At 36.1% G+C, this 26,760-nt stretch overlaps 2 long non-coding RNA genes across 3 annotated transcripts in view; both read right to left on the reverse strand.

The window, feature by feature from the left end:
• Window positions 1–4,791, reverse strand: part of LOC137586440 (uncharacterized) — an 84,583-nt gene extending 79,792 nt beyond the window's left edge. For both annotated transcript variants that reach the window (XR_011033787.1, XR_011033788.1), the window contains exon 1: window positions 4,724–4,791. This is a non-coding gene — a long non-coding RNA (uncharacterized lncRNA). The remainder of the gene's footprint in view (window positions 1–4,723) is intronic.
• A 19,066-nt stretch (window positions 4,792–23,857) lies between these two features.
• On the reverse strand, window positions 23,858–24,534 carry LOC137586447 (uncharacterized). Its single transcript, XR_011033790.1, has 3 exons — window positions 24,367–24,534; window positions 24,031–24,249; window positions 23,858–23,950 (listed from the first exon to the last, which is right to left on the reverse strand). It is a non-coding gene; the product is annotated as an uncharacterized lncRNA (long non-coding RNA).
• Window positions 24,535–26,760: the final 2,226 nt, after the last annotated feature.

Raw genomic sequence — 26,760 nt, forward strand, 5'->3', positions numbered from 1 at the left:
TTTGTAGAAATAGATAAGATTAATTAGTCTGCCGAATTTGAATGCGATAGTCAAAAAAATACAGGAGGAAATCGGTTTTTTCTAAATTATGGAGGCGGAAGTGGGCGTGGCAAAATATGAAAATATATATACTCTGCGCGCATACTAAGCCAGTATACATACTAAATTTGGTGACTTTAGCTTTGTTTGTTTTTTATAAAATCAGTTTTGTTTAATTTGCGGAGGCGTAAGTGGGCGTGGCAAAATTTTTAAATAGCCAGTTTCTGCGCGTCTATTAAACTAGTCTGCATACCAAATTTGATGTCTCTAGCTGTTGTACTTTTTAAGAAAAACAGTTTTATGGGATTCCTGGGGGGCGTGGCAAAAAGTTTGAACAATTAATTTCTGCGCGCTAACTAAACGGGTATACAAACTAAATTTGATGTCTCTAGCTGTTATACTTTTCAAGAAAAATAGTTTTATGTGATTCCTGGGGGCGTAAGGGGGCGTGGCCGAAATTCCAATTAACTCTATATATGCACATAATACACGAGTATACATACCAAATTTGGTGGCTCTAGCTCTTATAGTCTCCGAGATCTGCGTGTTCATACGGACGAACGGACAGACGGACATGGCTAGATCGACTCGGCTGTTCATCCTGATCAAGAATATATATACTTTATAGGGTCGGAGAAGCTTCCTTCTGCCTGTTACATACATTTTGGCGACTTTAATATAACATTTCACCCTATGGGTGAAATAATAAATGAATAAATGCCGTAATATAAGGCCAAACAGAGAGACAGAAGAATACATACAAAATTGAGATTTTAAATTGGGTCCAAATTGGATCCTGGGGCTAAATTGGAAGTTTGTGGTATACACTTTATTTTAGTTTTACCAGACCTTAATTTTGTTCTTATGACCCCAAAAAATTCGGTCAATTTTTAAAAAAAAATTTCAAAATGTGTTTTGTTTTTTTTGCTGGTTCCAAATTTTAATGCTTTTGATCACAATTTCCTTAAAAATTTTTTCAAAATACGTAAATGCATTTTTATACCATACACCCGTGAAATGGTATATTAAAGTCGCCAAAATGTATGTAACAGGCAGAAGGAAGCTTTTCCTACCCTATAAAGTATATATATTCTTGATCAGGATCAACAGCCGAGTCGATCTAGCCTTGTCCGGCTGCCCATCCGTCCGTCCGTCTGTCCGTATGAACACCTAGATTTTGAACTGTAAAGTATTTAAAGTCAAAGTTTGTATACCCTTGCAACTTTTTTTGGTAACTCTTTCCTTACCCATTAGCCATCAATGTGGATGAACGTTTTATCTAAAAAGGCTTATGTTTGCGAAAGAATGGCCTACAATCACAGGAAATAACGAAGATATTGATCAAAGTCACTGTTTTCCACCGATCGTTCCAATGGGAGCTATATGATATAGTCACCCGATCTTGATCAAATTAGGCGTAATAAACTGTATAATATTAAGTTTCAACAATAGCACAGGAAATAACAAAGTTATTGATAAAAGTCACTGTTCGTGACTTTGGCGTTTGTATGGGAGCTACATATATGATATAGTGGTCCGATCCGGCTGAATCCGAGTTATACAACCCCTGCAGTATATACATACATACATATGTTCGTGCAAAATTTCAGCTCTGTAGCTCTTACGGTCTAGGAGGAGTTTGCGTTGATCCAGACGGACGGACGGACATGGCTATTCGAACTCGTCTCGTCGTGCTGATCAAGAATATATATGCTTTGTATGGTCGGAGATGCTTCGTTCTATGCATTGCAAACTTCTGACCAAAATTAATATACCCTTTTTGTAAGGGTATAAAAATCGAGTTATGCATATAAACGTTTTTCCATAAGGCCGGAGTTGGCCATATTTATGTATGGAAAAAACTTATTTATTCTTAATTGTTTTTAGCCCCTGAAGACGATAGAAATGTCTATATTGGAAAATAAATGAAAAAAGGCATAAAATCTTGTGTTTTATTCATCGACCTCGACCTCCGGCTAACAAAAAGGTTTAATATGATCGGAAAAGCTTCTTCCCGTCTGATATATACGTCTTGGCGGCTTTAATACACCATTCACCCTCTTGGTGGTTGTCAGCAACAGTTGGCATCATCCCTCTACTGTACATCTAGAGCTGAAAAGGCTCTTACCATACATAATTGACTGAATAAGAAAGAAATGGAATGATAAAACTTCAAAATCTGATATATGTATATGGGTCAACAAAATTGGACGTGTAACCAAATCAGGGTTATCAAATAAATAAAACCTGTGACCACACTAACAACAAAAAACAAAGGCATATTAAAATTTTTTTTTATAAACATCCGTTTGTTAAGCAGTTGTTACAATTTCAAAAAACACAAAAAAAGTTTCCCTACCTACGGGTTTGAAGACAAAGAACCCTTTATGTAAGTCGTCTCGCCGACTTTGATATACCATGCACCACATGAACGAAATATTTAAAGTTTCAAAGATCAAATATATGTACATTAAATTAATTTTTTATGTTTGTTAAATTCTTTTGATTCAAGGCAAGCATGTGATGTCTCGCTACCAGACTACGGCCCACTCCGCCCTTTTGTACCACCTAGTGAAACACGTTTATATGTATGTACATAAGTATGTACATATAATTTAGATACTTATTTCTAGTCCGACTTTCATAAAATTTGTTAGGTATCTTTATTGTAGGTTTCGATTTGGGACGTAATTTTTGATTTGCGTCGCTTACACATTTTAGACTGCAACGGTTATTAAAAAAATAACAAAGAAGCTAACTTCGGCTATGCCGAAGTTTATATACCCTTGCAGTCCTTGGCAATAATATTTCTACATGTTCTAAATTTGTTTTCTGCAACTGATTTCATTAATATACAAACAAAACAATTTTACTCTTTATACTACAATGTTTTCTTCTTCTTCCCTCATTCCCTAAGCAAAGCAACTCACGCATACACATACAGTTTATGTAGCGTTGGGTCTGTGTGTGTATGCATGTGCTCTGTTCATGACCAATGACGTAGTAGGCAGCAGGCAGCGCTGAGAACAGAGCCGCTTTATATTGACTGTAACTCGTGGTTTATTTATCCGATCAGACTCGGTATTTAAGGTTTTATACCCAATATTATCACATATGTAAATTTCATAGCGATACTCCAACTCCTTCACCTACTTTTCGTTTAAGACTATATGATAGTGGTCCGATCCTCAAGTTTAACATATGTACTTGAGCTGCTCCGATAGCTTTAAAGACGGATAAGTAAAACGCATACGCACGAACGGACATGGCTATATCGACTCAGCTTCTCATGCTGATCAAGAACATACATATATACTTAATGGCGTCGAAAGCGTCTCCTTCTGTGCGGTTAAAACATCTGACCAATTTTATAATACCCTCTGCAAGGTTATAAAAATGTACCCTCGGCTGTGCCGAAGTTTATTTACCCTTGCAGTCCTTTCCAAACTCTTTTTGCACAGACAAAACCTTCCAAATATCATTTCCGTTTCTTTTTCTTCGTCCCCATCCCCTTTTACAAGCATTCCGCGATTGACACGCATACACACACAGTTTATGAAGCGTTGCGTCTGTGTGTATGCGTGTGTTCTGTTGATTCGAGGAATGACGTAGTAGGCGTTTGAGCAGAGCCGATTTGTATTGAATGTAGCTTGTGTTCCACTTGTCCGATCTGTTTGAAATTTTCGGATCCGATCTTTTATATAAATAACTATCATAATAGTAGATTTCATAGGGAGACTCTTTGTAGTTTCCTTCCTTCACCTGTTTTTCTTATAACTTCATAATATATCCTGACAATTTTCACTCTTTATCTCACCCGGGCTATAAGTAGCTCAAATAGCAAGTTTCATCCCAATAGCTAAAAAGATGGTGGCGTGAAGTTGATTTTCACAGACGGAGGGACGGACGGACAGACGGACATGGCTATATCGACTCGGTTATAGATGCTGTTCAAGAATATATAAACTTTATGGAGTCAGAAACGTCTCCTTCTGTGCGGTACAAACATCTGACCAATTTTATGCTAGTATGCTATCGCTCATCGAACTTAAGTCGCTATAACCGGACGGACGTTAGAAGCGATGTCGTTATAACCGGACTCTACTGTAGTTGCAGATGTAGCACAACTCACAAGGGAAACTTCAGGTATGCGAATCACCTACATTGCAATTAATAATTTCAAAAAAACTTGAAAATATAAATTCCAAACTGACTTGTTCCGGTCGGGAGTTTATCCAGGGTTAAATCAATTTCAGGCAGGACCTCTACCCAATATCCAGCCGAGCTGCTCGAATTTCTCTTGGCAGTCACCGAAGCTAACGCGATTTATTGGGAAAGTATAGAATAGTACGACGATATATTTTACACATCTAGTGCATGTGTGTAGTTTTACGCCTAAGCCGAAGGCCCTATTTGCCAGTGGTTGTGAAATATACTTAGGTTGATAGTTAACAACTATAAAATGTACTAATAATAATAATAATTATAGTAAATTTCACACAGACTCAAATGATAGTCTTTGAATGTTAAAATTACTAAATATAACTCGTCAGATGAAGCAACTAGTGACTAGTAACGGTTTATGTAATATGTTAACACAACGATCTAAATAACGATATGATACAATTAATAATTTCCTTTTAGATTTCGGTTGCCACCAATATTAAGAGTAGAAACCAATTACCTTTAACATCGCAGATCGAAAGTTTGTCACGTATTTGTCCAAACGCTAATTGTGGCACACAGAATTTCCCAGAATTCAAATAAAAATGTTCAACGTTTAAAGGCCAGCCAAACTGGGCGCACACACTTTCGGTTCACTGTTAAGAATTCTCATTCTCATATTCTGTACGGCTATACACACATCGCCCAATACAAATCGAAAACTTTCGCCACCTTTCGACATGGTTGATAGTTCGGGCGACGCTTTACACCTGTTCCTCTTTTTTGCGCGCCTACTCTTAATCATGATGTGCGCATTACGGAGTTTAAACGCATACTAGTTGGGTTGCATATTCACATTAACAGTTTCTTCAGTTAATGCCGACGGCGGTTGCCAAAACGGTGGTTGTGCGGAAAGCGATTGCGCAGTAGAAACAGGTTTTACTTGAAGTGTGAAAGAGACGTACAGTACGTGTGGCGGTACTCTTTTCAGATATTGCGTGCATGTTGAGCTGGGACTGGGAGTTTTACTGGAACAATGCTTCAGGGGAAATTGCTCCGCCCCGTTCTTTTCCAACCAAATTCGCCTTGCACACACTGCCAGATTACAGCACTTTTTATACCCTGTATCCCCGTACGAACGCACTTTAAATTTGTCACATGTACATAAGCGACAGATGAAATTAAGTATACACGATTTATATAAACATATGTATTTTGCAAATATACGTGCTATCAGAATCTAACACCTACACTTAGATCACCTAGTCACCAAATTAAGTATGTATTTAAATATAATATGTATGTATGTATATTAGGGCGGTTCTTTTTATATGGTGCAACAAAAAACGTCATTATCATCCACCAAATTCGGGTACTACAAAGACTAATACGATATTTTCACCAAGAAATCATAAGTCTAAAATGAATTCCTTGCCCGCTCTAAGAAGCCCCAAGTTTTGGGTTGATTTTAGTACTAAAAGCATTTAAAATAGATTCAAGAAATGTGCTCTGAGAAGCCTGACGATTTTGTGTTGAAGCTTTGGTAGTTTTGATTACACAGGCCGACATGATTTTTGCTGACATTAACTTAAGAAGTGTTTCCAACTAATTCGGGTACGCTGATTCTGACTGTATACTTGGTTTTTGTCCATCACGTCTAGATTTTGTGAAATCTGGATATCTTGGGTTGGAAAATAGGTACCCAAAAGTATACTATAGAAAATTTAAACAACAATTTTCTACTTTTTTAACAGATTTTAGAATATTCTGTGTAAGAAAATTAGTTCTTGTTTGCACATATAACTAATAAACAATATGTTACATGCAGCAGATTCCCATGATTCTTTAAAATTAAAAAGCAGACAATTCTTGAAATTCCTATAGCATACTTTTTGGTTCAAATTTTACTCATTATAGAACTAAATCCAGAGTGTAAGATATTATCTATTATAACAAAGAAAAAACTCTTTGATATTATGTAAACTTCTTTTCAATCAAGCCTAATATATTAATAGGATAAAATAATAATGTTTTTAATACAATATTATGCTTATTTCATGGAATAATATTTTGCAAATGAGGTAGTTTTGAATAATTTGAACGCATTTTTTTCAAAATCCTGACTTGATGGAGAAAAACTAAGTACAGGGCCGTGATCAGCACCCCCCAATTACTATAGGAGGCCTATTGAACTAAAAACACTTTTTCATGACCTCAAAAATGTCGGCCTGTGTTATTTAATACCTTTGAGTATTTTCAAAAATGCTAGACTTAATTCTGATTCATATTACTACAAGTATTTTAATTTCTTATTTTTTTAAATATCTTTGTAACATTAAAACTTTAGGCTCCTCATTTTAGCAAAAACAAAAATTGATCCAACAAATGTATGTATGTATATATTAAATAAACTTCATTTAAAATATTCGCAGTGCAATAGATAACTTTAAGTGCATTTTTGTTCATTTAAAATTTGTAACCACCATTCAGCACCAGTCACTCGACGAAACACAATTGTCTTTCTCAATTTTGAAACTAATGCAAATAAACTTGGCACTGAAAGTAATTTCTAGCTACATACCAAATTTGCTAAAAGTCAAATCAAAAATAACGAATTTACGATAAAAACATTTATTAACTGGTATGCCGTTAGTCTGTGGCGGCGCACAGTTGGGCCTCTGTTCGGATAGCGTTGCAAAAATACGTTTTTTCATGATCGCGTTTGAAAAATGATATATGCAATCGATAAGAAATACTTCAGAGATTATGAATCCGAAAAATTTTTGAAATCGGTTGAGATTCATGGGTGCTAGAGGCGCTCAAAGTTGAGACATTTTTAGTGAAAAGGAAAAAATGATAATTTTTAAAAAAAATCGCAACTTTAAAACTGAATATTGGGCGATTTCAACAATCGATCTTGGATTTTTTGGTTTTATCTGAAAAGTATGTTCTTTATTAATAGCATGTTTCATAAATTTTAATAATTACTTAAATAGTTTTTGAACTAGAAGCGTTTAAAAAATGTACTAAATATTGCCATTTTTTGAACTTTGATGGAATAAAACTAGCAAGACTCAACGAGTATCAATACCGGACTACATACACTAGGTAGGTGAAATATTTACCTATCAGATGTATATGGCCATAAAACTAAGGCAACCTATAAGGAAGAAGAAGAGCGCATGCGTATTGGCCTGTAGCTTCTTTGTATTTAAATGATAACATTGCGTAATGCTGTTTTGCAAATACTACCTGTTTACCTTTCTACAATGATAAATTGCTAATTACCTGTTTTGGAAAAAATGACAAGACTTATTATTGACAAGACTTGTTATTTAAGTTGATGAAAAGTTTGTCCTATTTTTGGGTTGGTCGTTTTTATTTCCGTTTACCTAATTGGATGTAAATATTAAGTTGTTTACCTAATTAATACAAAAAGGGTAATACCGAAACACGAATGATGGAAATCTTTCAAGGAGATTTTTTGAAAATGATGAAGTGACATCTTTTATAACAGGGGTTAGTCAAGAGATCATTAAACGGTTGGCTGTTATCTTAAATGTTATAAATTGCAAGGAAATGGTAAATGGTGAAAAATTTGCCGAATATACTTCAAAGACTGCTCATCTTTTGACTGAATTGTATCCGCAAAAAAAACTTACCCCAACGGTACATAGGATTTTGGCTCACGGAAAGGATTTAATAGAATATCAGTGTTTACCACTTGGAGAGCTATCCGAAGAAGCACAGGAATGTAAAAACAAGGACTACAAAAGGTTCAGATACACTAATACATTAAAAACTTATCGTGTTAGACAAAATGAAGACCTTTTTAACATGCTAGCAGCCTCTTCGGACCCACTTATTGCATCACTGAGACACGTGCGATCACGAAAGGATTTGGAAAATAGCAACTATAGTCCCGAAATGTTGAGTTTATTAGATACTGATGTAAACATTGAAAATTATTTTGAAGAAAATCAGCCATCAATAGCAAATTTTCAAAATTAACCTAAAAAAAAATTAAAAAAAATTTTTTTTTCTTTTTGTAATTATGTTAAAAAATCAAATTAAAACATTAAAAAATGTTACATAGTCGTCTAAAACAATGAAAAAATCCATTTGTGATTGAAAAAAACCGGGTTTCGATCCATTTTTTAAGGACAAACATGCTTGGAATTATTTTCTGACTTTGACCTTGAATATTACAGCACCACGAATACCCTTTTGACGAAAATTCATTTTGACGCTTAAGGTATTCTTTATCATATGCTTTTTAAATTTTTGAAATCGCGTTATTGGTTTAAACGCTATGATTTTTGCACTGCTAAATGCCAGAAGGCCCCACTGTGCGGCGCTTTAGTAGTGATTTGCTTGTAAGAGTGATCGAGGTACATAGCATTTCCTTGCTATGCAGCATGTAAACTGAATTTTAGGTACAAACATACACATTAATTATTTTAAGTTTGTCACGGTTGTTTTACTTGGTGCATGGTATCCAGACGTCAGTAAGACAACTTACTTACTTCTTTTTTGGCCAAAATTAATCTGTTCACATGCTGTTTATAAGCATATCTCGCTAGAGATAGAGCGAGAACTCCTACAACCATACTATAAGCACCCCAGTGCCGCCACCAGCCAATGGCCAACTTTTCCCTTATGGAAAACTAACTTGGCTATTTTTAAAACCGACCTTGATCAACTTTGGTATGTTGCTGCATATTAATTTCAAATTTAAATATAGTTTAAGTAGTAATCTAAGTGCATATATTGATACTTTATGCGGTCGGAAAAAGCTACCTTCTGATTGTTGCATGCATATTGTCGACTTTAATTTTCCGAAGGTCTCTGGGGTTCCATAAAAAAAAAAATAAAAAATATTTCAAATTTCGAAAACCAAATGTATGTCTATTAAATTGTTTTTACATGCTTCATACTATGTGCTATCTCGCTCACTCTACAAACACACGAGCTCTCTAGCGCCGCCACTAGCCAACGGTCAATTTTGGCCTTGTTGACCGCTTAGTAAAATACGTTCATACGCATATTTTGCATGTGTCTAGTCCGATTTCAGTAAAATTTGGTAGTTTGGTGGAAAAAGTTAATGCGGAAGTAAGCGTGGCATGAATTTTGGCGACTTTAATATACCATTTCACCCTATGGGTGTATGGTATAAGAAGAATACGTCTTAACGCCTAAATAAACCAGAGGCCCGGTATTAACTTCGGCCGCTCGAATGTTTGTATACCCTTGCAGGTGTTTTAAATCTTCCCTTCTCTATAGCCGTCAACAATAAACCAGTGGGCCGGGGCTAACTTCGACCGCGTCAAAGTTTGTATACCCTTGCAACTTTTTGGTAACTCTTTCCTTACCTATTAGCCATCAATGTGGAAGAACGTTTTATATAAAAAAGGCTTATGTTTGCGAAAGAATGGCCTACAATCATAGGAAATAACGAAGATATTGATCAAAGTCACTGTTTTCCACCGATCGTTCCTATGGGAACTATATGATATAGTCACCCGATCTTGATCAAATTTGGCACAGTAGTTTATAGGCGTAATAATCTCTCTAATATAAAGTTTCACGATAATAACATAGAAAATAACGAAGTTATTGAGAAAAGTCACTGTTCGTGACTTTGGGGTTTGTATGGGAGCTATATGATATAGTGGTCCGATCCGGCTGAATCCGAGATATACAACGCCTGCAGTATATACAAGCCTACGTGCAAAATTTCAGCTCTGTAGCTCTTACGGTCTAGGAGGAGTTTGCGTTGATCCAGACGGACGGACGGACGGACGGACGGACGGTTGACGGGTGGGTTTCCCCCGGGCCCGCGATACATCACAGTCGAAAATAGCGGATTTATTTGAAGTGAAGTAGGGGGCCCGAACATGGTTACCCCCGGGCCCTGAGTTTCTCTCTGCGGCCCTGTTGGTATGTATATATACATATAACTGACAAATGTTAATTTGTTTGAAAATCGAGTCCGAAGTACGAAGGCATTTTTAAAAGTCACTATATTAGACCGATTGTTCCCATGGGAGCTACATAATATAGAAACCCGACCTGAATAAAATTTAGCAGTCATAGATATCGATGCTAAAGTTAATAAAGTAAGTCGTCTCGGCGACTTCGGTATACAGGCAGAAGGAAACTATCCCGAACCCTTTAGGTAAATATATTACTGATAAGGAATACATATATGTATATACTCAAGAGCCGAGTCAATCTAGCCATGTCCGTCCGTCCGTATGAACGACTACATCTCAGAGACTATAAAAGATATATAAATATATATAAAGAATTATAAATTCAAGAATGTATGTACAATGTACATACATATGTACATACATATACATATATGTAGATATACAAACTGTGTAGCATATACAAGCATGATCTCGTTTCGTCGTGCTAATCAAGAATATATGTACGTATGTGTACTTTATGTGGTCGGAGATGCTTTCTTCTATGCGTTGCACACTTTTGACCAAAATGAATATACCCTGTTTGCAAAGGTATAAAAATCATCAAAAATTGTTTTTTCTTTATGGGAATACATATAACCTGTTCCTTTAGACGTGCACACACAAAACCTTTGACACCAGTTTGAAAGTCTTTTAACACGCCTGAACTTCCTGAACTTTAGTCGCAGAGACAAGCTTATATGTATTTTGCAGTCGCAGATTCTTTGGTCGCGTGTCACTGACTAACTTAATAATTGATGCGTAGTTGGCCTCCCTCTCTGTCTGTTCTTTCACGCAGCAAGAGAGTACGTAGATATGCAAAAACACCTTCGCTGACCTCTCCCTTACAGTTGCATCTTTTATGTAAATTCCACAATAAATAAAATAGGTGTCGAATCCAAAACGATGACAAAAGTTTCTCTTAAACTTTAAACTTTTACAACTGAAATTTAAACTAATTATTGGCCCTAAAGTCTTGTGTAATGCTGCTACTTACAGTCATATTCGTTACTGGCTCGCCGACTTCGGTATACCATGCACCAGGTGAACAAATTTTTTAAATTTCGAATACCAAATGTACAGTGGCTCACAGCTTATTTGATACAGCCTTTTTATACCATACACCCATAGGGTGAAATGGTATATTAAAGTCGCTAAAATGTATGTAACAGGCAGAAGGAAGCTTCTCCGACCCTATAAAGTATATATATTCTTGATCAGGATGAACAGCCGAGTCGATCTAGCCATGTCCGTCTGTCCGTTCGTCCGTATGAACACGCAGATCTCGGAGACTATAAGAGCTAGAGCCACCAAATTTGGTATGTATACTCGTGTATTATGTAAATATATAGAGTTAATTGGAATTTCGGCCACGCCCCCAGGAATCACATAAAACTATTTTTCTTGAAAAGTATAACAGCTAGAGACATCAAATTTAGTTTGTATACCCGTTTAGTTAGCGCGCAGAAATTAATTGTTCAAACTTTTTGCCACGCCCCCAGGAATCCCATAAAACTGTTTTTCTTAAAAAGTATAACAGCTAGAGACATCAAATTTGGTATGCAGACTAGCTTAATAGACTCGCAGAAACTGGCTATTTAAACATTTTGCCTCGCCCACTTCCGCCCCCCGAAAATTGAACAAAACTGATTTTATCAAAAACAAACAAAGCTAAAGTCACCAAATTTAGTATGTATACTGGCTTAGTATGCGCGCAGAGTATATATATTTTCATATTTTGCCACGCCCACTTCCGCCTCCATAATTAAGAAAAACCGATTTCCTCCTGTAGTTTTTTGACTATCGCGTTCAAATTCGGCAGACTAATTAATCTTATCTATTTCTACAAAACTACCAAATTATTTTATTGAAATCGGACTAGAAACATGCAAAATATGCGTATGAACGTATTTTACTAAGCGGTCCACAAGGCCAGAATTGGCCGTTGGCTAGTAGCGGCGCTAGAGTGCTCGTGTGTTCGTAGAGTGAGCGAGATAGCACATACTATGAAACATGTAAAAACAATTTAATAGACATACATTTGGTTTTCGAAATTTGAAATATTTGTTTCACCTGGTGTATGGTATACCCAAGTCGACGAGTCGACTTACTTGCTTCATTTTAAATTGCTTGTGTCATAACTCAAAAACTATAAAGAAAATCGAAAATCTTTATATGCCATTTTAAAGAGGACAACATCAAGTTTTCAAAAACAAAAACATTTATTTCAAAATATAGCTGTTCAACAGCAAAAACAAAAACAAAGCAAAATAACTCCTAAACTTTGTTCACAGCTTATTTGATACAGTGTTAGTAAAATGCTTAAATTTAATGTTGGTGCTTATTTTAATATTTGGTGTGCATCCCTTTAGCCTTAATAACATCCTGTAACCTATTTGGCATCGAATCCACCAACTTTTGGGTGAAGCTAGGAGTAATTTTGGCCCATTTTTCCAGCAAGTTTTTTTTAAAATTTTTTTTTATTGTCCATAGATTTTCGATGACATTCATGTCAGGAGACTGTGCCGATGGTTTCATAACATGGGGGCAGTTCCAAATTAGCCACGTTTGAACGATTCCGGCTTCGGGTCGGTATCTTGATAAAAACTAAAATTGTCTGCTATTCCCAGTTTTCGGCGTTTTGGAGCAGGTTATTCTTTAAAACATCGGGGTACTGCATTTTTTCCATATTTCCCTAAGCGAAAACTAAATTTCCGACTCCCGCTGCGGAAATACAAGCCCAAACAAAGCTTTTAAGTTCTCCTTTTGAAGCTCAGTGTTCGACTTTCTCCATACATACGTCATATGTACGTCATCCCGTCCGAGCCAAATATGTATAATTTGGACTCGTCCGACAAAATGACTGTTTTCCAAAATGAGCCTTGCCCAGTTCATGCTCCACCTCTGCAGCCAACTTTGGAGCAGATAGCTTGGGGTTAGCCCTAATTTTCCGTACAATATAGCGCTCGTCGGACTCATTGAAAATTTTATTTGGCGCTTTTCTGCCCTTATTTTCGATGCGATTTTCATGTTTGAAGCGCTCCATTATACATATGTATGTTGGACTGTAGAGGCACTTAAGTCCACCAGCTCTGCAGTTTTCCGAACGCTCTCTCCTTTCTGAAAATGATGGATGACCAGCTCACGCTTCTCGATGGTTGTACGTCGGCCCATTTTTAATCTCTTAAGTGAATTTTTTCCAAATCGGAAAAAAACGTTTTCTATATTGACCAAACATAGCAAAATGCTAGTTAGATTGAAAAACCCACAAATATGGTAATTTTACTTACATCAAAGTGGCTGTATCAAATAAGCTGAGTGCACTAAATTTCACGTCTACCCGTAATTGTTACCTTCTTCGCCAAAAACAGAAATTCCCGGGAAACCCATTACTTAGAAATAGTATTTTAAATACATACCTAGTCGACTGCATTCTCATTTGATCGATAAACCTGCTACTTTCGATATTAAAGAGGTGTAAAGACAAAAAATTGCCCTGTATCAAATAAGCTGTGAGCCACTGTATGTCTATTAAATTCGTTTTACATGCCCTCCTACCATATGCTATCTCACTCCCTCTCACAAAAACACACGAGCACTCTAGCGCCGCCACTAGCCTACGGCCAACTCCGCCCTTATGGACGGTATAGTAAAACTTATTTATCGGTATATTTTCCATGTTTCCAATCCGATTTTCAAATTTGGTACTTTGGTAGGTATTATTAGGGCTAATAAGTGTGCTGAATTTGGGTTCGAGAAAATCAGTTCAGGGGCGGAAGTGGTCGTGGCAAAATTACTATAAACTAGCCCTGCTGGCTCTTGTTCCCGATTAAGAATATACATACATATATACTCTATGGGATCGAAAGAGCTTCCTTCTGTTTACTAAATACATATGTACATTTTCCCCGACTTTAATATATCACTTCACCCTATGGGTTCATAATATTTCGCATAATAAAATCTCAAATTATTTGTCATATTAGCAAAATTCGAGAAACATTTAAAAAATGGATCAAGATTCTATTCTTATGACCCAAAATACTGTGGGACTATTGAATTTGGTCATGTTTATTTTTCGACCATCATAGTATTTTCTATTGTTGTTAATGTCATTGTTTGTAAACATGCAAACTATTTCTTACAACAAGTCATGTCCTATACATATGCTGGTATGGTATTCTCGTTCAAAATTTAAAATTTTACGGTGAATTGGAATCAACGATGTTATCATCAGTAAATCCAAAAATTGTTGTGACAAAGGCGAAAGTACTACTTCGAAGCAGTTTTGTGAAGTTAGTTTTTTAAGTTAAGCAAAAATTTCACAACTCTGTTTTTTGTTTTTGCATTTGGAACATATGTTGTACATACAATTTCGACAAATACTGGGGCTAAAATGAAAATTTTTGGACTGCAGTTTATCTTAGATTACCTAGATCTACAACTTTTTCTAAGAATACACATGTCTAACTATAATATTCAAGATTTTGGAATGACTGGGCTAAACTATTGTCAAAAATTTGGAGGGGCCTTTTTGCTCAAACGCACCTGTAAAAAAAACGTCGAATGCTGGCATGACAATAATTACGTGTCATCATCTAAATACAATAACCCACAAATAGCTGAAAAAATTTCTTCATTAAATTTCTTGAGAACCGAGAAAATCAAACTCAAAGTCAAAATGAAGCAAGTAAGTCGACTCGTCGACTTGGGTATACCATACACCAGGCGAAACAAATATTTCAAATTTCGAAAACCAAATGTATGTCTATTAAATTGTTTTTACATGTTTCATAGTATGTGCTATCTCGCTCACTCTACGAACATACGAGCACTCTAGCGCCGCCACTAGCCAACGGCCAATTCTGGCCTTGTGGACTGCTTTGTAAAATACGTTCATACGCATATTTTGCATGTTTCTAGTCCGATTTCAATAAAATTCGGTAGTTTTGTAGAAATAGATAAGAATAATTAGTCTGCCGAATTTGAATGCGATAGTCAAAAATCTACAGGAGAAAATCGGTTTTTTCTTAAATATGGAGGCGGAAGTGGGCGTGGCAAAATATGAAAATAGATGTACCCTGCGCGCATACTAAGCCAGTGTACATACTAAATTTGGTGACTTTAGCTTTGTTAGTTTTTGAGAAAATCAGTTTTGTTTAATTTGCGGGGGCGGAAGTGGGCGTGGCAAAATTTTTAAATAGCCAATATCTGCGCGTCTATCAAGCTAATCTGCATACCAAATTTGATGTCTCTAGCTGTTATACTTTTTAAGAAAAACAGTTTTATGTGATTCCTGGGGGCGTAAGGGGGCGTGGCAAAAAGTTTGAACAATCAGTTCTTGCGCGCTAACTAAACGGGTATACAAAATAAATTTGATGTCTCTAGCTGTTATACTTTTTAAGAAAAATAGTTTTATGTGATTCCTGGGGGCGTAAGGGGGCGTGGCCGAAATTCCAATTAACTCTGTACGCGTGCATAATACACGAGTATACATACCAAATTTGGTGGCTCTAGCTCTTATAGTCTCCGAGATCTGCGTGTTCATACGGACGGACGGACGGACGGACGGACGGACGGACGGACGGACGGACGGACGGACGGACGGACGGACAGACGGACATGGCTAGATCGACTCGGCTGTTCATCCTGATCAAGAATATATATACTTTATAGGGTCGGAGAAGCTTCCTTCTGCCTGTTACATACATTTTGGCGACTTTAATATACCATTTCACCCTATGGGTGTATGGTATAAAAAAGGGGCTAACCCGCTGACCACCACTGAATGCCATAACAGTGGCGGACACGAATTTAAGATATTTTTTTATACCATAAACCCATGGGGTGAAATGGTATACTAAAGTCGCCAAAATGTATGTAACAGGCAGAAGGAAGCTTCTCCGACCCCATAAAGTATATATATTCTCGATCAGGATCAACAGCCAATCGATCTAGCCTAAATGCGCACATAATGTATTTGTAAAGATCTTGCCATGCCTCTTTTCGCCCCCGTAATTTGAAAAAACTCGAGTATCACCCGTATTTTTCTACCTTATGCAAAATCAAATCAAATCAAATTTGGCACACTTAAATTTGATACAAATATCCAAAAAACCAGAGGGCCGGGGCTAACTTTGACCGCGTCAAAGTTTGTATACCCTTGCAACTTTTTTGGTAACTCTTTCCTTACCTATTAGCCATCAATGTGGAAGAACGTTTTATCTAAAAAGGCATATGTCATAGGAAATAACGAAGATATTGATCATAGTCACTGTTTTCCACCGATCGTTCCTACGGGAGCTATATGATATAGTCACTCGATCTGTATCAAATTCGGCACAGTCAATAACAGATATATCAAACTAACAAATGTTTACTTTGAAAGCAATCGCGTTAAAAGTAACGAAGTTATTTACAAAAGTCACTGTTTTCGACCGATCGTTCCTATGGGAGCTATATGATATACTCATCCCATCTTGATTAAATTTGGCAGTAGTTTACAGGCGTAATAAACTCTTTAATATTAAGTTTCACGATAATAGCACAGAAAATAACGAAGTTATTGAGAAAAGTCACTGTTCGTGACTTTGGTGTTTGTATGGGAGCTATATGATATAGTGGTCCGATCCGGCTAAATCCGAGATATACAACCCCTGCAGTATATACAAGCCTACGTGCAAAATTTCAGCTCTGTAGCTCTTACGGTCTAGGAGGAGTTTGCGTTGATCCAGACGGACGGACGGACTATTTGAACTCGTCTCGTCGTGCTGATCAAGAATATATAAACTTTGTATGGTCGGAGATGCTTCGTTCTATGCGTTGCACACTTCTGACCAAAATTAATATATGCTTTTTGCAAGGGTATAAAAAGTCTACGAGACGACTTACTTAATTTTCATTTTAGTTCTGATTTTCTTGGCTCCTAAATAACTTAATGGAATAATTTTTTCTAATAAATTAATTTAATTTGTTGGTTATTGTATTCAGATAATGGACCGTCAAAATGGTTTTCATAGTTTAATCCGTTTTTTTTCACAGGTGTATTTGAACAAAGAGAAGTCCGTTTTTGGGGGGCATATATTTAAGACTTTTTTCCAAAGTCTTAAATATTAAAGATAGACGTTTGATATTTTTAAAGAAGTTGCAGATCTAGCAAAACCAAGATAAACTGTATACAAAAATGTTTGAATTTCGATTTAGAGCCAATTGAAAATCTGAATTTTGTATGAAAATGTTTGGTCCTTTGGGCGAGGCTATTTTACGACACAAGTTTGTACTAAAGTACTTTTTTCCTTAATTTATATAAACCAATATCCTGTCGCAACTTTTTGACTATCAACCAAAACAATGAAGCAAGTAAGTCGACTCGTCGACGTGGTATACCATACACCAGGTGAAACAAATATTTCAAATTTCGAAAACCAAATGTATGTCTATTGAATTGTTTTTACATGTTTCATAGTATGTGCTATCTCGCTCACTCTACGAACACACGAGCACTCTAGCGCCGCTACTAGCCAACGGCCAATTCTGCCCATGGGGACCGCTTAGTAAAATACGTTCATACGCATATTTTGCATGTTTCTAGTCCGATTTCAATAAAATAATTTGGTAGTTTTGTAGAAATAGATAAGATTAATTAGTCTGCCGAATTTGAATGCGATAGTCAAAAAACTACAGGAGGAAATCGGTTTTTTCTTAACTATGGAGGCGGAAGTGGGCGTGGCAAAATATGAAAATATATATTCTCTGCGCGCATACTAAGCCAGTATACATACTAAATTTGGTGACTTTAGCTTTGTTTGTTTTTTATAAAATCAGTTTTGTTTAATTTACGGGGGCTGAAGTGGGCGTGGCAAAATTTTTAAATAGCCAGTTTCTGCGCGTCTATTAAACTAGTCTGCATACCAAATTTGATGTCTCTAGCTATTATACTTTTTAAGAAAAACAGTTTTATGTGATTCCTGGGGGGCGTAAGGGGGCGTGGCAAACAATTAATTTCTGCGCGCTAACTAAACGGGTATACAAACTAAATTTGATGTCTCTAGCTGTTATACTTTTTAAGAAAAATAGTTTTATGTGTTTCCTGGAGGCATAAGGGGGCGTGGCCGAAATTCCAATTAACTCTATATATGTACATAATACACGAGTATACATACCAAATTTGGTGGCTCTAGCTCTTATAATCTCCGAGATCTGCGTGTTCATACGGACGGACGGACAGACGGACATGGCTAGATCGACTCGGCTGTTCATCCTGATCAAGAATATATATAGGTACTTTATAGGGTCGGAGAAGCTTCCTTCTGCCTGTTACATACATTTTGGCGACTTTAATATACCATTTCACCCTATGGGTTGTAGCGTGCGCTAGTTTAAACTTTCAAATTTTTAAACTTAACGACTTTACGCGCCACTTTGCCAATAGCGATCAATCAATAAATAAAAATATTGGTATCGCTCGATCGATAAACGCATAATATGGGGATAGCGATAAATGAACTATCGTTTTTCTTGAGGTGGCAACGCGCTTCATTTTTTTGCTAGGCTTCATTTTCATTTTTAATTCTGAGGAGAAAAGTGTAGAATAAAAAAAGCTGTAGCCCAAATCTTTGGTTATAAATCATAGCAGGTATGTAGGTTAATTAGAATTTTTACCCCGCTGCCATCTGCATCTTACTCTATATCCTAGATTGGAAACCTTACTTTTTCTGGCCAATATTGCTGATAGCTTTCGTTTGGGAGGATTATTTTCTGGAAAACCGGCGAGTTTTCAAATACCCATTTCTGGTGCCGGAGCACGTGCATCCGAATTTTCGGTTGTCGTTGCCTTCTCGAATTGGCATTCGGACATTGAAAAGACACCGCCAACTAAACACCGGCAGTGCCACAACGTTTCTAAGTTAAGGCTTACGGTGCGGCCAAAGTGTCTCATTTCCCGAAAGGTGTCCTAACCTTCGGTGAACCGGATTTTTTGTATGGCAAGGTTTTAAAGGCAGTGGCCTACCTAACCTTCTGTCGCTGCTGACCCAGACAAAGTTTGTCTTTTAGCCAAATTCTGGATACTGCTTGCCTATTTAGCGCATTCCATGTGACCACCTCGAAAGCTCCTACAAATTTTTTTTAAATTAACCTCGTTTTGAACGAAATCTTTAAGTCCTGATATTTTCATTTCTGATCTTATTATTAAATTTTAATTCCTAATCAAGTTAAACGAAAAAAAAAAAAAAAAAAAAAAGGAAAGAATGTAAATAAGTCAAATATTGAATCAATTAAAGTCTCGTTAAGGTTATATTAAATAATTCAAGTCGAGAGTAACGTAAAATAGCGTAAATGTAAAAGCAAAGTGAGTGAACGGAGTTTAATGGTGGTCATAAAGCGCGAAGGAGAAATCATCATATAAACACCCTCCCACAGTGCATCAATGGAAGGCCTTTCAGCGAATAAACTATGGGGTAAGTGCCTAGTGTATTAAGCAGTATCAATTCGGCGACTTTCAACCAAGTTTTTGCGAACTATGGAGGATGGTAGTCAATTGGTACTCTGATTTGTTGATGTAATTTCTGTTTCAGCGTTTTGTGATCAACCAGATAGTTAAAAAAAAAAAAAAAAAATTGATTTCCGTAAATAATGTTTGACTTGAAGAGCAATCAAAAGCAATGAGTGAATTTGTGCGACTTGAAAATTTAAAATAACTTTAAAGAATTTAAAAACAAAAAAAAAAAAAAAAAAAAGATAAAAGAGAACTTGAAATAAGATGAATAATTACAAGAAAAAAGGTTAACTGGATTCATTTAATATTCCTTCTATATTTTTCTTATTCTATAATCTTCTACAATAATTAATAATGTGTAACTAGTAAGCTCTCTTTTATACTGCTAGTTTTAGTCCCTCTTATCCAATAGTTTAATTAACTTTGCGTTCCATTGTTTTGCAAGTCTGAAATTTCCGAATCTCAAAATGTTGAGTCATACCAGACCAGCTGTTTAACATTAGTCTGTAAATATTTCTTTAAAATTTATTGTGTACAACAAGAAATGCTTCTATCTGAAATTATAATGAATTTGAATATGATTGCTTAAGCTTTCTAATTAATTTTCCTAGTGATATGGGTACATGAGTTGATATCGATCAGTTTTTGGGAATCTTTACAAATGCCAATAAAGATTCATGGTTGGGAGGGTATAGAACTGATAAGGTCCATCTACATCTTGACCTCAGTAACCGCTAGCTTGTGAACAAAAGGATACACCTTCATTTCTTTGGTTTTTTTTTTTTATTAACATGAATTCCTTACTGTTTTCGTAAGTATTTTCTGCCAGTCATTCTATTTTCATTTAAAGTTAGTTTCAGTAGAGATCCTAATAAAATTAAATTTTATAATTAAAGGTAGAGATTCAGCAAACAACCCCCCCACCCCGCAAGAGCTACGGAACCAGAGGATCTCGAATCTGCTGCAATTCACCTACCGCCTTCTTTTGGTTATCGATAGCTTTGTCGTCGCTGTGATAGGAGAACCGATTATATAAAAATTATGGCGCGCAACGAGAAACCGAATAGGAAGGTTACAGGGTGTATGGTATAAAAATGGGCTTGTCTGGTGACACTTGATTCCAATTTAGCTTTGATTTTGTTGCAGTTCAACATATTTTCGTTTGCCAGCTTTCTCATAGTTTTGTATCCGTTCGTTGATAGATGGTATCGCCGCTTGGCGATACTTTATGCGATAATATTCGAGAGCTTTAAGTGTCTCGCCATGGTATTTCTATGCCGTATCATTTCTTAAGCAATTTAGCCAGGTGCATACCCCTGATCTGCCCTTGCTCCAGATCGGATAGTTCCGTACTAAGAGGCACTATGAATCGATACTACATATTTATTTTGTCACATTTCTTTACTGAATGATCATGTTGCTACTCTTAAACACACAAAAAACGTATTTTGCATATTTGTTTGTATATTTGTAAATCAATTTGGTATGAAGAGCTCGATTTTATTCGCTTTTTAAAGCTTACGGGACCAGAAAACGGGACATATTCAAAACAAACAAATAATTGTAAGGCTTTTAGAAATTTTGATGCACACATTGCCATTTTATTTGGGTATGTTATGTGCTTATTCTTGTTCTCTGTAAACCATTATCAAACCAACATTGCGCGAAAGAATTAAAGCTTGTTCAGTTTATGGACAAACATTTTCTCTATGTAATGTATTGTTGAAAACCGCAGCTATTGTTGAAAATATTTCAAAAGCATTTGTTATGTTATAAAATATTTACACATACATACACTGCGCGTCATCAGGATAGCACACTTCTGAATTTAATAGTTTTCACTAATTTATTTCGAAACTCAAAGAGTTAAAATTACAAAAAAAATTTTGTAATTATTGAAAAACTAATTGACAACCAAATTATACAAGAATTATTGTTTTTGTATTTTCAAATTTTTATACCATACACCCATAGGGTGAAATGGTATATTAAAGTCGCCAAAATGTATGTAACAGGCAGAAGGAAGCTTCTCCGACCCTATAAAGTATATATATTCTTGATCAGGATGAACAGCCGAGTCGATCTAGCCATGTCCGTCTGTCCGTTCGTCCGTATGAACACGCAGATCTCGGAGACTATAAGAGCTAGAGCCACCAAATTTGGTATGTATACTCGTGTATTATGTAAATATATAGAGTTAATTGGAATTTCGGCCACGCCCCCAGGAATCACATAAAACTATTTTTCTTGAAAAGTATAACAGCTAGAGACATCAAATTTAGTTTGTATACCCGTTTAGTTAGCGCGCAGAAATTAATTGTTCAAACTTTTTGCCACGCTCCCAGGAATCCCATAAAACTGTTTTTCTTAAAAAGTATAACAGCTAGAGACATCAAATTTGGTATGCAGACTAGCTTAATAGACTCGCAGAAACTGGCTATTTAAACATTTTGCCTCGCCCACTTCCGCCCCCGAAAATTGAACAAAACTGATTTTATCAAAAACAAACAAAGCTAAAGTCACCAAATTTAGTATGTATACTGGCATAGTATGCGCGGAGAATTTAGATATTTTCACATTTTGCCACGCCCACTTCCGCCTCCATAATTTAGAAAAAACCGATTTATCCTGTATTTTTTTGACTATCGCATTCAAATTCGGCAGACTAATTATTCTTATCTATTTCTACCAAACTACCAAATTTTATTGAAATCGGACTAGAAACATGTAAAATATGCGTATGAACGTATTTTACTACGCGGTCCACAAGGCCAGAATTGGACGTTGGCTAGTAGAGGCGCTAGAGTGCTCGTGTGTTTGTAGAGTGAGCGAGATAGCACATAGAATGAAGCATGTAAAAACAATTTAAAAGACATATGTACATTTGGTTTTCCTAATTTGAAATATTTGTTTCACCTGGTGTATGGTATATCCAAGTCGACGAGTCGACTTACTTGCTTCATTTTATTAAGCGGTCCACAAGGCCAGAATTGGCCGTTGTCTAATGGCGGCGCTAGAGTGCTCCTGTGTTTGTAGAGTGAGCGAGATAGCACATAGAATGAAGCATGTAAAAACAATTTAAAAGACATATGTACATTTGGTTTTCCTAATTTGAAATATTTGTTTCACCTGGTGTATGGTATATCCAAGTCGACGAGTCGACTTACTTGCTTAATTTTTTGAGATTTCAGATATTGAATGTGTTAAGTCTTCATATGCATCGTTTAAGCTTTCTCTTCAAGAGTTAGGAATTTTCCTTTACCCATATTATATTGATCCGACTTCAAGTTTCAAAGATAAGTGAAAACTAAACTGTATGTGCTAACCTGATGACGCAAAAATTAGCTGCACTTTTCCATTGAAAACAAAAGAAATAAGAAAAAACATATAACGGTACATTGTATTCGCATGCTTTTTTTGCCATTGGACACGTTAGAAGAATAGACACTTTTTCAGAATTAAACAATTATAGGTTCAAAAACGAAATAATCACGTTTCACAATTATGAAAACAAATATTGGACAATTGCCCGGTGACTCAATTTAGGCTTAAAAGAAATAACGATACAATACATGGCACACAACGTTATAAATTCACTTGTGAAATGTACATACTTACATACATACATATGTACATATGTATGTATAAGAATGCATAAATTGTTCATTTATTTTGGGTTTTTTAATATATTTTATCCTCCTGCTAACTTCCAAATGGCAACTTTAGCTATTGAATAGTTTTATTTTTAGAAAAAGAGTTCTAGTGCGGTTGTACATGCTACTATGTATATTTACATACTGAAGTTACTGAAACATCGGCAGTAGAAGACAACAATCGTTTAAGGAAACATGAGCCAAATAAAAAGTTTATTTGCGCACAAATTTACTTCGAAAATGGCAGAGATGCGCATCATTCAAACTGAATGACCATGACACAAGAAACGCCATGGTAACTGGATACCGGATGCAGATAAATCTTTTGGCTGGATACACAACCTGCAAACTTTTAAAGCAAGTGCGCATACGTTGCCAGGCCCAATCTCCATTGGCGATGTTAAAGCTCGATCGAAATCACAAGATAACAGGGCATCTTGGGCATCCAGTCAGATGTGTCACAAACGAAGTTTTTGCATTTGTTGTATACGCAAGAGGAAAGCAACAAGCGACTAAGCACACCTCTGCACCCAATCATGTTAGAGTCTACTTTTGCCCTGTAAATCCAATTATGGCAATGCTCCATTTTACCATACGAATGTTTTAACACTCCACCTCTCTTAACGCTGAAATGTGTTAATTAAATATTTAAATTATTGGATTTGTTTGGACCAGTAGGGCTATTCAAATATACAAAATATCTTACAGGATATTCTTTTTGTCTAGACTGTTTGTGGTTGCATTGTCAATGCGGACATCTGGGCCTGGAGTTGGTATCTATGGTATATATGTACATACGCGTTCTGTGCCGCCAGTGGAAACTGAACAACTGCGACACGATTTTGTGGCTAGAGCTTGAATTTATATTTCCTAAACTACTAGTCAGTCCAGTGCGGTCCTCGCAGTAGTCCTCGCTGTATTTTAACTTGGGTAAAGTATACTTATTCAATTCAGGATTAAATTAAGATGAACATTTTTATTAACATGTGTGAATGTGATGACTGGTAAGTTGCATTAAATAAATTAAATTTAAAAATTATACCTTTTAAGAGCATTCAACCGCCTAAAGGTCAATCCTAGCTCATTTAGGAGTACATTATTCATTCATTAGAGTGTATGTATTTGGATTGGACAACGACGTATACATATTTGTGCGTTCATATGTACATACGTACTTCAGCAAAGCATACAACTCCTCTTCTCCGATACTTATGCGTCCACAGGCAGCGGTGGCTACCGAAGCTGCTGCCCTACAGCGCCACCGCTGTAGAATGAGTTATTGCGCTTGTTGCCGATTTTATTGCCACAGCGCAGCCATAAAATATGGTAAAATATAGCGGTTTGTTGCTTTGGCTATTTTGTAGGCGAAAACGCATACGTCCACAGGTCCCCATAGACCTGTTTATGGTTCGGTGCCGGATTGTCGATTTACCATACTACGCGAATGTGGTCATGTTAAATGAGTACAGCGACACTTCCAGTGTTTTAATGTTGTTTTTCAAAACGTATGGTATAAAATAAATATTCATTTGGATAGTATGAAGTCAAATATTTCCAAATTATATCTAGAAATGTTTTAAACTATGTATAAAGCACGTAGCGTGTCACTTGGCCCATCGGGCTCTTTGCTTACAGAGTCAAGGCATTACAAAAAGCTAAAACATCCATCTTTCAATAAACACGATTTTCTTTGAGCAAGCATTTGTCAACACACTGCATAGCTCTTTTTTTGATGTCGGAATCTTAAAATTTAGTTGGAAGAGTCCATGTTTTGAAGAAGTAAGAAATCTGCAGAGCGAATAATTTGATTATTGGAAAAAAAGCCGATAGACTTAAAAAAGCAATGCCAATGCGAGATTTCTTCTCAAAATCTAAAAAAAAAAGTCTGAACATTATTATCTCCAAATCTAGTTGGAGCACGAGAGTCACCCAATGCGCTGGTTGTCCTACTACAGACCGCATAAAGCAAAGCTTGGTTTATGTTTTTTGCAGATGCAACACTGCATTGCAACTTTTAGGCTTTTTGGTAAATATTGTAAGAGGTACAAGGAAAGGACAAGGAAATTTGTATGTACAACTCGGCCATTCTGACATTTGGATCTCCTGATCACGTGATATAAACTTATTTGTATACATTTACATATATATATATTTTCTTATTATTAAGTAACATAGTAATTAATTTAATACTTTTATGATTTTTAATTTTTGATCCAGTGTCTTATATTTGGAATGCTCCGAACGCCCTGATTTGGGTTACGAGATTTTTTTAAACTTTTTCTATTCGGTAAGGTCCTTTGGTCTTTGGAATTAGTTTCTTTGACGTGCCAACTGTGCTATCAAAACATAGTCACCTTGCTTAAACTCTTTTGGTTCTCGTTTGCTTTTATCATAATAAGCTTTGTTGTAAGACAGAGCATTATTTTGAGCCTCAATTGCATCATTCCTGATTTTTGTTAATCTCTTCTGCGTGATATCTTGATTTACCAATTCTAGTTTCTCTTTTAATTCATCTACTATTTGCCCTCTTTGAGACGTTCCAAATAACATAACACTTGGTAGTTGTTTTACACTTCGATGCTGTGTATTGTTCATTGCATACTCCACCTGTTCAATGCAATCCCTTCTCAGGTTCAACTAGTTTTGCAATCATCGGGCCCAAACTTCGGTTAATTCTTTCTACCTATCCGTTTGCTTGTGGAGATCCGGTCGCGATTTGAACATGTTTAATGCCATAATTTTCTATAAACTCCTCGAACTCACTTGAAGTAAAACAACTACCTCCATAAGAAATAATACAATTTGGTTTACTATAGCTTCTAAAATAATCTCTAAGTCTTGACAAAACTTCTTTAGTACTGGTTGTTTTTGTCGTATATAAACGTACGAAGTTCGTAAAACCATCAACAACAACGAATTTATGCTGTTTTGCTCTACCAGCACTCACTGGCCCATAATGATCAATTCAATCAATTCAAATGGTTTATTGCCTTAAGGTATATAATGTAAGAAACCTTGTTCTTTTCCTGATCTTGGAGAATAGGCAATACATTTAGGACAGTTTTCAATATGACTAGTACATTTGTCTTTACGGTTTGCGAACCAGTAACTTTTATTGATTAAATCAGTCATTTTGTCTCTACCTATATGCCCTATTTCATTGTGGTACTTATACAGTACATGGTCTTACATATGTATTTTCTGGAACATAAAAGAGAAGTCTACCATCATTTGCTTTTCTATAAATCACTCCATTTCTTATCTCATATAATTTGTGTTCAGCCTTCTCTAATAATTTCCTTAAGTTTTGAATTTTAGGATCCTTTGATTGGCAAATTATTAGGTTATCTTCAAAACTTGTTGTTTCAACCACCATACCATTTGTACATCTGCTCAAAGCATCTACATGCTGCATTTTGATTCCGGGCCTGTAAAT

This window comes from Drosophila tropicalis, unplaced genomic scaffold (genome assembly GCF_018151085.1).
Source record: "Drosophila tropicalis isolate 14030-0801.00 unplaced genomic scaffold, ASM1815108v1 contig_993, whole genome shotgun sequence".
In the NCBI taxonomy this organism is placed as follows: Eukaryota; Metazoa; Arthropoda; class Insecta; order Diptera; family Drosophilidae; genus Drosophila; species Drosophila tropicalis.